The 9,465-nt window shown below is 31.0% G+C and overlaps 1 non-coding gene across 1 annotated transcript; it reads left to right on the forward strand.

Annotated features, from left to right (window-relative positions):
- Positions 1-7,569: 7,569 nt before the first annotated feature.
- On the forward strand, positions 7,570-7,642 carry Trnaa-ggc (transfer RNA alanine (anticodon GGC)). The gene has a single exon. It is a non-coding gene; the product is annotated as a tRNA-Ala (tRNA).
- The last annotated feature ends 1,823 nt before the right edge of the window (positions 7,643-9,465 follow it).

Consider the following 9,465-nt stretch of genomic DNA (forward strand, 5'->3'; position numbering starts at 1 on the left):
TATCTGCGTAGAAAAAAGCTAGAGCGAAGTTTAAGTGGAAGCATCGGTCTGCGAAGATCGATTAATGTCAGTATCGTTCTGCGTAGGACAAAAGGCTAGACCTATTAAAATTGATTTTTTTTCTACTTATTTTGTTTTATTTATTTTATTATAGTCTGATCTATACATGCATTTACAATTAAAACAATATACATACAGTGAATTGTATAGCCATTCTTTTAAGAATTATAACAGACTGTTATAGTTTATAAGAGGGGCAAATTACAGAGATCTGTAATATCTACTGTAGATTTACCTCCCTTATTTACATTATTATACACATTTACATGTCAATATAAACACATCATAATTAATATCTCTAAGCATTTATAAGTAAAACAGCATATTTCATATTATACAAAATCAATTTTAATAGGATTAAAAAATTGCCTAATCATTGTTCTTTTATGAATGTTGCCATGGATGTATATAAATCTAGACCATGCTTGCAGATACATGTCTAGCCTAAAATTATGATGGAATCTGTGGCAGACATTAATTGACAACTAACATCCCTTTTATTGATATAACTGTTGCTTTTGCAGAAATATTATAATTGTCTGAAGTTTTGAAGCATTACAAAAATTCAAGTTGTTGGAGATTAAAAAAAACCTAAAGATACTGACATTGATTATTGATGATACAATCATTATTATCAGCATATCATCAGCATCATAATTATCATCAACATCAGCATCATTACCACCATCATCAACATCATCATCATCATCATCAACATCATTATCACCACCATCATCATAACCAACACCACACCATCATCAATAGCAGCGGCAGCAACAGTAACAGCACGGCATCAATCACGAATATGATACTTCAAACTACTGTTTATCATTACTTAAGCTAGTTTCCAAACAAATTTATTGTAATTGCACATAAAAATTTGTTTCATCAAACAGATCTGGATGACAATGAAAAATTCAGAAAATAACAAATATTGTGGAGTGTTTACGTTCAATTAGTTCCGGTCACCTTTCAACAAATAAAGGACGCTCTCAAAAAACCAGAAAAAAATGGTATGTTTATTCTTATCGTAGTTTATCTTGTTTACGCGAAAAAGACCATTAGATAAACTTCAATCAGTTTCTAAAGGAAGTTTCTGTGTGGAATATAGGTCGCCAAATAGTTTTTGCAGAATCTTGAAATGAAATATTTGTACGTAAAGAATATCGATGGTAAAACTGAGCAATCTTGATGCGTTTAGGAATAAAATCTACCACTCTTTGAAACAAGTTTGAAAATTCATTAACGAAAAAACACGAATATACTGATAGATGCACAAAACGAGTTTTGTATTCTAAAGGCAATTACATATTAAAAAATTAAATGAAAACAAAATGTACTGTAAAAAGAACCATTAATCAATGACGTCAGACTTTGATTTTGCTATTTTAGTACTAAATATCTTGATTTCACAAGTTGAAAAGGACTTTACTTTGTTAAGTAAATTTTCCCTTTTCATTTACACAAGGATATGCTGTTCTGATAAGACGGTATAAACGTTCTTATGTATTTCAGTTTAAAATCCCCAAAAAGAAAACATCGCTTCATCTCCAAAATGATGACAACGTTTATGAGTCAGAATTATCACCCCCATTGTCGGATACCCACGTTCGAAACATTAACAATTATCAGCATGTTATGTGACATGTTTATCAGTCATGGGTATTCGACGATGTAGATGAAGTTTCAAACTAGACATATGCTGTTACCTTCTCAATGTGTCCTGACAAAGCTGCTGCCAAACCGAGCTGTAGGAGTTCTTCCATAGATTTGAACCAGGAGAAAGTTAGGGCCTATACTCAAACCCAGGCTTTGGTAAGTGCAAGGTCTGAAAAATATGTAACACTAGTACATGCAGAAGGAAATTATAAGAGACATTCATGCTATAATTCTGATATTTAAAAAGAAAGAAAATAATGTCTTAATAAATGTCTTGATTTGCTGCTAAATACTGTGTGCTTAAAAATGCATGCCTGAAAAAAGTTTAACTGCTGTAGCAAATTAAAGAACAACAACAATCACACCAACTGTGTTATTTCCAAAAACTTCACTGTTAAATTACTTGAAAATCTCTTATGTGTATATATTTATAAATACATTCAGAACCACAACAAAACTAAGTTATACTACACTGAAAATGCCAATATTTCCAACAATGTGAATCACATTTGTCCTGTCCAATTGTCAGTTCTGCTTAATAGACTGAAGTCAATAATAAATATTTTCATATTGATAACTACAGCATTAATCCTTTACTGACATATCAGTACCTATAATGTATGGTCCACGAGCAATAGGCTACTATGGTGCTTTTCCTTTTCGGTTACTATTATTTATTTTTAAGTATCATTTAAGTTTATATTCTGTCCGTGCTCTGCCTCTTGCCCTGTCCTCGAGCTCATTGTGTTCTTTTAAACGTGCACTTAAAACACACTATTTCAAACAAGCCTATGTTTTATCGTGAATAATCTGAGACAGTGATTTTAGAAAACTGTGTGACTACTGTGTGATATCAACCATAATTTTACAATTTGTTTTAATTCTGCTAATATTTTTAAGACAGTTACAAATATACCTATTTCTTGGAATAAAAAATGGTTGATTATTTATTCCAAGAAATAGAGGATATTGAATGAGTGTAAGTTTTATACTGCATTTTTGAGCGAGTTGAATAAAAACATAGTGTGGGAGCCTCTGAAGAGCGTAATAATGTTTTTTTCCAACGACCTCAATTAATTTAGTAATGAACTTACATGAATTTAATATTCTTTTTATCACATAACAAAAAAAGTGAAAAATAACTTTTTTTCATTGGCGCGCCTATAGTATACGCTAACATTTAGTGTGTCTTAACGATTGCTGTTTATAACGCAAATGACGTCACGTCAAAATATATGCACGGGAGTGCAATATCATTTTTAGGGAGTCGTAAAATCGGCATTGGTGTGTGATTATATATATATATACTGCACAAGGGCTCGCTAGGTTCTTCGAGGTCGTCATCGTTTTTTAACTAAATTTTTTAAAAAAATTGGTTGCTCATGTGGTGGTTATAAGGCCAATATTGGCCAACCCTTTAAATTTCTTCTTCAAGTTATGTCAAAAAAATTAAGTTCAAACACGTTATCAGGAAAACAAAAAGTGTCTGATTATAAATCAAATCTGTAGGAAAATAATAGTACATTGTATCCAGTTTCTTTACCTTGTTTAGCAAATATCATATGTAGCAGTGAAAATGATTTTAAAACGTATATCTTGTGCATTAATGCTTTACATCTTATTACGCTCAAACAACTCTTGTTTCAATTGGGAAGTTGAATTGCTGTATTCCGTACTGACCTAGTATACAATAAAATGACTAACACTCTTTTGAATAAGACATATATATGTATTTCCGGTGTAAACAATAAATGTAAAACCCGGTCATTGTTTTTATTTTCTGAATCAGGTGAGTAATTATGACAATGAGGACATTAACTGGTATACATAACTTTACATATAGACAAATGTTTCTTAACAATGGTTTAATCATTGAAACATTTTCCTTTTATTTGCAAGACCTTTAGATTTTTTTGCTCGTGAAACTTAGCGATGGTTGAACTCTTATGTCAATGCATTTAAGGTTCGAGTTAAATCTGTCTGAAGATGCTTCGTAACATTTCAATAACAACAAAAACAACAACAATATGTCAAGTGTACAGTAGGGTGAACGTTTCGGTTGTCAAAAATAGCGTTTTTCGTGCGTCCGTTTTTCGTGTAACGTGCGTGCGTATAGCGTGCAACGTGCGTTTGCTGAAACGCTTTCTCAAGCGTGCATCGTTTACAAGCGTTTAACGTTTATCGTTTTCCGTGTATCGTTTTTCGTTTATCGTGCGTCTGAAAGCGTGCGTTTCTAATTTAGCGTGCGTCTGCGTTCGTCTAAGCGCTTAAGTACCGTGTTTTGCGTCTGTTACTATTGAGAAGTAAAAGAATATCTTAGATAGATATATTATGTAAATTTCTTGTTTCTTAAACATGTAAGAGATGTTCTGTGTCCCTGCCAAAGAAAAATATTATATAAAGAAGTATTATTGTGATATTTACATTAAAGTTTTAAAGTTTGTGACCTCGCGGTGAATACTGGTCAGATTTCTACATGCTTTACGCCGAAGATTAATTAGTTTTAATCCTAGTTTACATACGCATAAGATTTAATTACTAATTAATTGCAACATTTTTGATATTCAATTCAGCAAACAGGTGTTTATATGCGTACCCCACCCCCTTGACAAGTTCATCTTCTGACTTTTCATCAAAGACTGTCCGAACCCTATCCGAATCCTATTTAGGGTGATAATTATTTTAGACAGTTCCTTCCTATTTTCCTTGACAGATTTATATTGATATGTAACAGCCTGGCAGGGACTCGAACCCCTGACACTCGGAATACCATTCCGCGGCTCTTGAGTTCCTCTGAGCTATTCGGCCGCTTACACGTTTTACTTGTTAAAATACTGAATAGTTATAAACCTACTGTGTATGCAAATATTTCTTCGAATTTCCCAGGGTTACTAAGCATTGTGATTTAATTTCTAGCTGGGCTATACAAATGTATGTCAGTCACAGGGTGAGAAAAAAGTGCATCCTGACATGGACTCGAACCCGTGACCCTCTAAATACCGTACCGCGGCTGTACCGACATTTGTTAATAGTTTCATTATTTGTACATGTATAGTGAACATTTTACTAATTATACATTGTACTATTTCTATATTTTTGTACAAATAAAAATAGCTAGATTTTTTTCTAGATAAGAAAATTCTATGGTGGCTAAAATATACCATGATGTACTTTTTAGACATGTAATCACAACAGACAGGCTAATATCTGTCTGACAGTCATATTGATGTAGTGATGTAGTGTTATTACTTGTGATTTTTAATAAATATATGTTTTGTTAAATAATTATACCTTGATTAGGTATTCCCTATGTAATTCTGTGTTTCTATTAAATGTGTAATAATCCACAGTATTGAGATTGTCATTTTTATTGTTCTGTTAATACTGCCTGCCTTTTTGGTATGCAGTTCGGTCAAAATATTAATATAATCCAGCATATTTTTTCCATGCGTTGACAAATATTATTCTTATTTTATAATAAATTCACCCCAGCTGGATTTCTATGAATTTCAACCAGTCCAATCAAACAAAGAGAATACAATGATATAGCAATATTCCTATTATGTACAATAAAAAACAATTTTTATTTTAGCAATCTTAATAAAATTATCAATCCTTCTTTCCCGATCCAGTTCAGTGTTTACATGTCAAAAGTTAAATGAGCCGCGTCACGACAAAACCAACATAGTGGTATGGTGACCAGCATGGATCCAGACCAGCCTGCATATCCGCGCAGTCTGATCAGGATCCATGCTGTTCACTTACAAACAGTATAACAAGTAGAGACACTGTTATATGTAAACACACTTAAGGAAACAAATGATTTTCGGGTTTAAAAGTTGCATGAAAAATGTTGGTATCGTAAATTAATATACAATATGTTGTCAATAAGTAAATGATTTTGTTTGTTTTAAGTTTATTTTTTTTAAATACCCGAGTCAATATCATTTTACATGCTGTAGGTTCATTTCCATTCTCAGCAAACTCTCCCAAGTCTTCATATAAATCAGCTTCACGTCTTTGTTTTTAACAAATTGTAAAGAAGAAATATTTATTATGAATTATTTAAAAAAAAAGTAATGACAATTTTCATTTTTCAATCAAGAAAGCTTCTGTTTATTGTTATGTATATGTTATAAATGTTTTATAGATCATATAGCCGTGTATAAATTGTTTAGATTATATAATTAAGCAAATTATTGCTGACAGGCGTTTGTCTTGGGCCAAACCAACATGTTGTTTTATTTTGCTCATAACTAACAATATATAAGTCAAACACGTCAAGCCATGTATCTTTATTTTATTTTACGGATGAAAGTAAAACATTTTAGATTTGTCATGATGTATTATAGTCTAAAATAATATTTACGACAATGAAGTCAACTAGAGATAAAAAAAATATTTTGGCAATATCATTGAAGTATAAAAATGGATTTCGTTATACTAAGAAATACATAATTGTGTATCTTACCGAATTCTGATTAGGATTACAGTTATAACAAATGCATATACCCCAACTACAACAACGAAAAGCAGCAGCATACATGTAATGGTATCGTCAGATTTCAGCACAAACTCTTCGTTTCCCAGTAAAATAGAAACATGGAACACCATCAAATGTAATTTGAAACAGTACAAGATAATTATGGATTACATGTACATAATTTCCAGCGCCAGCTAAAATGAATATCATGAGTGCAATTTTCCTTAACTTTGAGTTTCATGTTATAATGTATGTTATAAACTAATATAGCTCTTAGGATATTTATGTTATAACGTATAATCATAATAAACTAATGTTACAGTAATACAAATTTTAAATTATTTAATAACAGAAACGAGCTCCCAAAGAATATATTCACAGAAGATACATGCGGCCGTTTTGAATTTTGACATTTTATCTTAACAATGTTTCACGGGTCATGTATAAAATTCCTACATAAACAGTTATTGTATTAGTACACATGTATTAAATACTTTCATGAAGAACAAAAGAATAGTAATGAATAAAATAGCAGTAAGTTTACCAAGCTTATTTCTTGAACCTTAATATTAATTTAATTGCCTAATAAAAAACTTAGTTTTATTTAATAAGTGTATTGAAATACTCAGTATAAGCGGTAATTTTGCAAACAATTGTTTATGCACGGCCATAGAATATATTAGACCTCAATATAAGCAAATTTAAAATACAATGTACAGTAGAATTATTTTATTTGAAGGAAAAAAATTGTAATAAAATGATAGTAGCCGTGTATGTAAATTATAATGACGATTATCAAATGAAAAGCAACTTTAATGACATGCAATGATATAAAGAAAAATATAAAGATACTCAGAGACGCTGTTTCATTTACCAAAGAATAACAATATCTGTCATATTTTGCGGTTCGGATCGGAATATCCGTCCCGAGATGACCCGCCCATTGGGCGGTAACGAGGCTTGCCCGTGGTTCGAGTCCCGGCTGCGGCATGCCGATTTTTCGTCCGATTTTCCTATGTATTATTTCTCGCTCATGTCTTTTTTTCTTTCATATATATTCCAATCTCATTAAAAATCAGATCATCGTTTTTGCTCCGTTACTCTTCGCTACGAGCGTAGGGTAGTGAAGCGACAGTTAGGATATGATTTTAATGAGATTGATATATATTCATTCTTGGGCGGGAATGGTCTTATAAAACAATAAATGTGTTTGCCATAAGAAAATTAATATTAGTGACTGAGTCAGCCAACTGCGGTAAAAGAAGCTATAAATAGCTCGCCGCTATGGTAATAGAAGTGATGACGTCACAATAAAGTTAAAAATAACTTAAATATATACGGCCAATTAGCACGAAGAAAAAGCAATGGCCGCTGTGGTGTAGTGGTTAGCATACTGGACCGGCAATCCAGAGACCCGTGGTTCGAGTCCCGGCAGCGACGTGCCGATTTTTCATGCGATTTTCCAATATATATATATATAAAATAATCAATACATACATGCATATTGCTTTTTATCGAGATGTTATTAACATACGTGTTAGTTCAATGTGAAAAATTTTAATGAAGATAAGTTTATGTTAATCGTTAATCAATATTTGCATTTCATTATTTATTTTCACATATTTTGAAAGTGGAAATTTTGGGTATCAACTAGAAGATAGAGTATTGGCTTAATTTAGATTTAATGATTTAAACAGTAAGTTAGTCTTATATTACATTTGATATAATCAAGCATAAAATCGTTTCACAGGAAAATACAAAAATGTGCTTTGACCTTTATCTTTACTAGAAAAATTTTTAAATCAAATATTATATTTTGCTGTAATGAAACTTTCTCAAGAAATATCTTTAAACGAATACGAATATTTTCTGATCTGTTTTTTTTTTGTTTTTTTTTTTTTGTAAATCGTTTCCGAAAGGTTAGGGAAACATGATGCAGTTGATGTTGATTTGATTTACAATTTGACATTTTCTTGTAATATAGTAAGTATTTTCGTCATTGATTAACAAAGATTATAAACTGGCTTGCTTATATCTAGTTGTTTAAGAGTCTTAGACTCGACACGTAAGTTGGAAACAATTCTGTTATATCTGAATTCGATATAAATCGTGAAAACAAATCACATAGTTTACATATTGATATAAAAAATTATCTCAGAGAGAACTATTTTTTGAAGATATATTAGTAATTACATATACAAAATGGTATAAAATAAGTTACATGTTTATAGCCGCAGTTTTTGTCAATGTGTGGTTAGTAACTCTATAAAGCCGGTCAAGCTGCATGAACGTTGATACGGACTGATCTTCACACAATAATATGTGGTTTTCAATATACCACAGGCCCAGCGTAGGTGTATTACAATTAACAGTCTTATGAAACGCGGTGACTGTCATATGTGATCTATATCATGTTAAACGTTGCAATATTCAATAAATAAAATATTTGTTCTATATCCAATATTTATATTGTATAACTCTAATTTTATATTCTATAACATAATATTTATTCAATCCTGCTCAATATTTGTTCATCATAAAAAATATATGTGTGAGATAATTTTCTATATGCATGTTCTTAATTCGAAAAAATATATTGTATAATTAAAATATTTATTGTATAAATCTACTGAAAAACATATATTCGATAATTTGAATTATGGGATAGAGCACTTAGCATACTTATAGGCCACTAAAGTTATGAGTATATGTAGCTTGACATCAAACAAATTGCAACACAAGCTTTCTTTAGTGTTTTGCAATCAATATATATGTATGGACCTTGAAGTAAAACCCTAAAAAAATATACCTTCGGAAACTTGACTTTTGGCAGGTAGTTTACGAGTACCTGTCCAGGGATAAAAATCGTAACATAATATCGTAATATGTTTAATTTGTGGCGACTGTCTTGTCTTTCTCTGATATAGATTGTTAGTTTTTAGCAAGCATGTATTTGGTGTTCATAAAGATAATATTTGCAATGAATAATAACAGGTTTGGCCTCTTTTTTATTACTTATTCACTTGTGACACACAAGAGTGTTACCCCACCCACTCATAATGATAATGCAAAAACGTTCAACGTTGCATAATCTTAAAATACCTAATATTTACAATTAAAAAGAGGTTCAAATAATATTTATATCACATAAGCTTATGTAAATAAAGAAACATAATCACTGAAGACATTTTAAAAGCAAAATGTAACATACGTTACTTCAATTACATTGACATTATTCTAGCATTTTTTAACTATTTTTTAAA

Source organism: Ruditapes philippinarum, unplaced genomic scaffold, assembly GCF_026571515.1.
Source record: "Ruditapes philippinarum isolate M1 unplaced genomic scaffold, ASM2657151v2 ctg98_1_1_1_1, whole genome shotgun sequence".
Classification (NCBI taxonomy): Eukaryota; Metazoa; Mollusca; class Bivalvia; order Venerida; family Veneridae; genus Ruditapes; species Ruditapes philippinarum.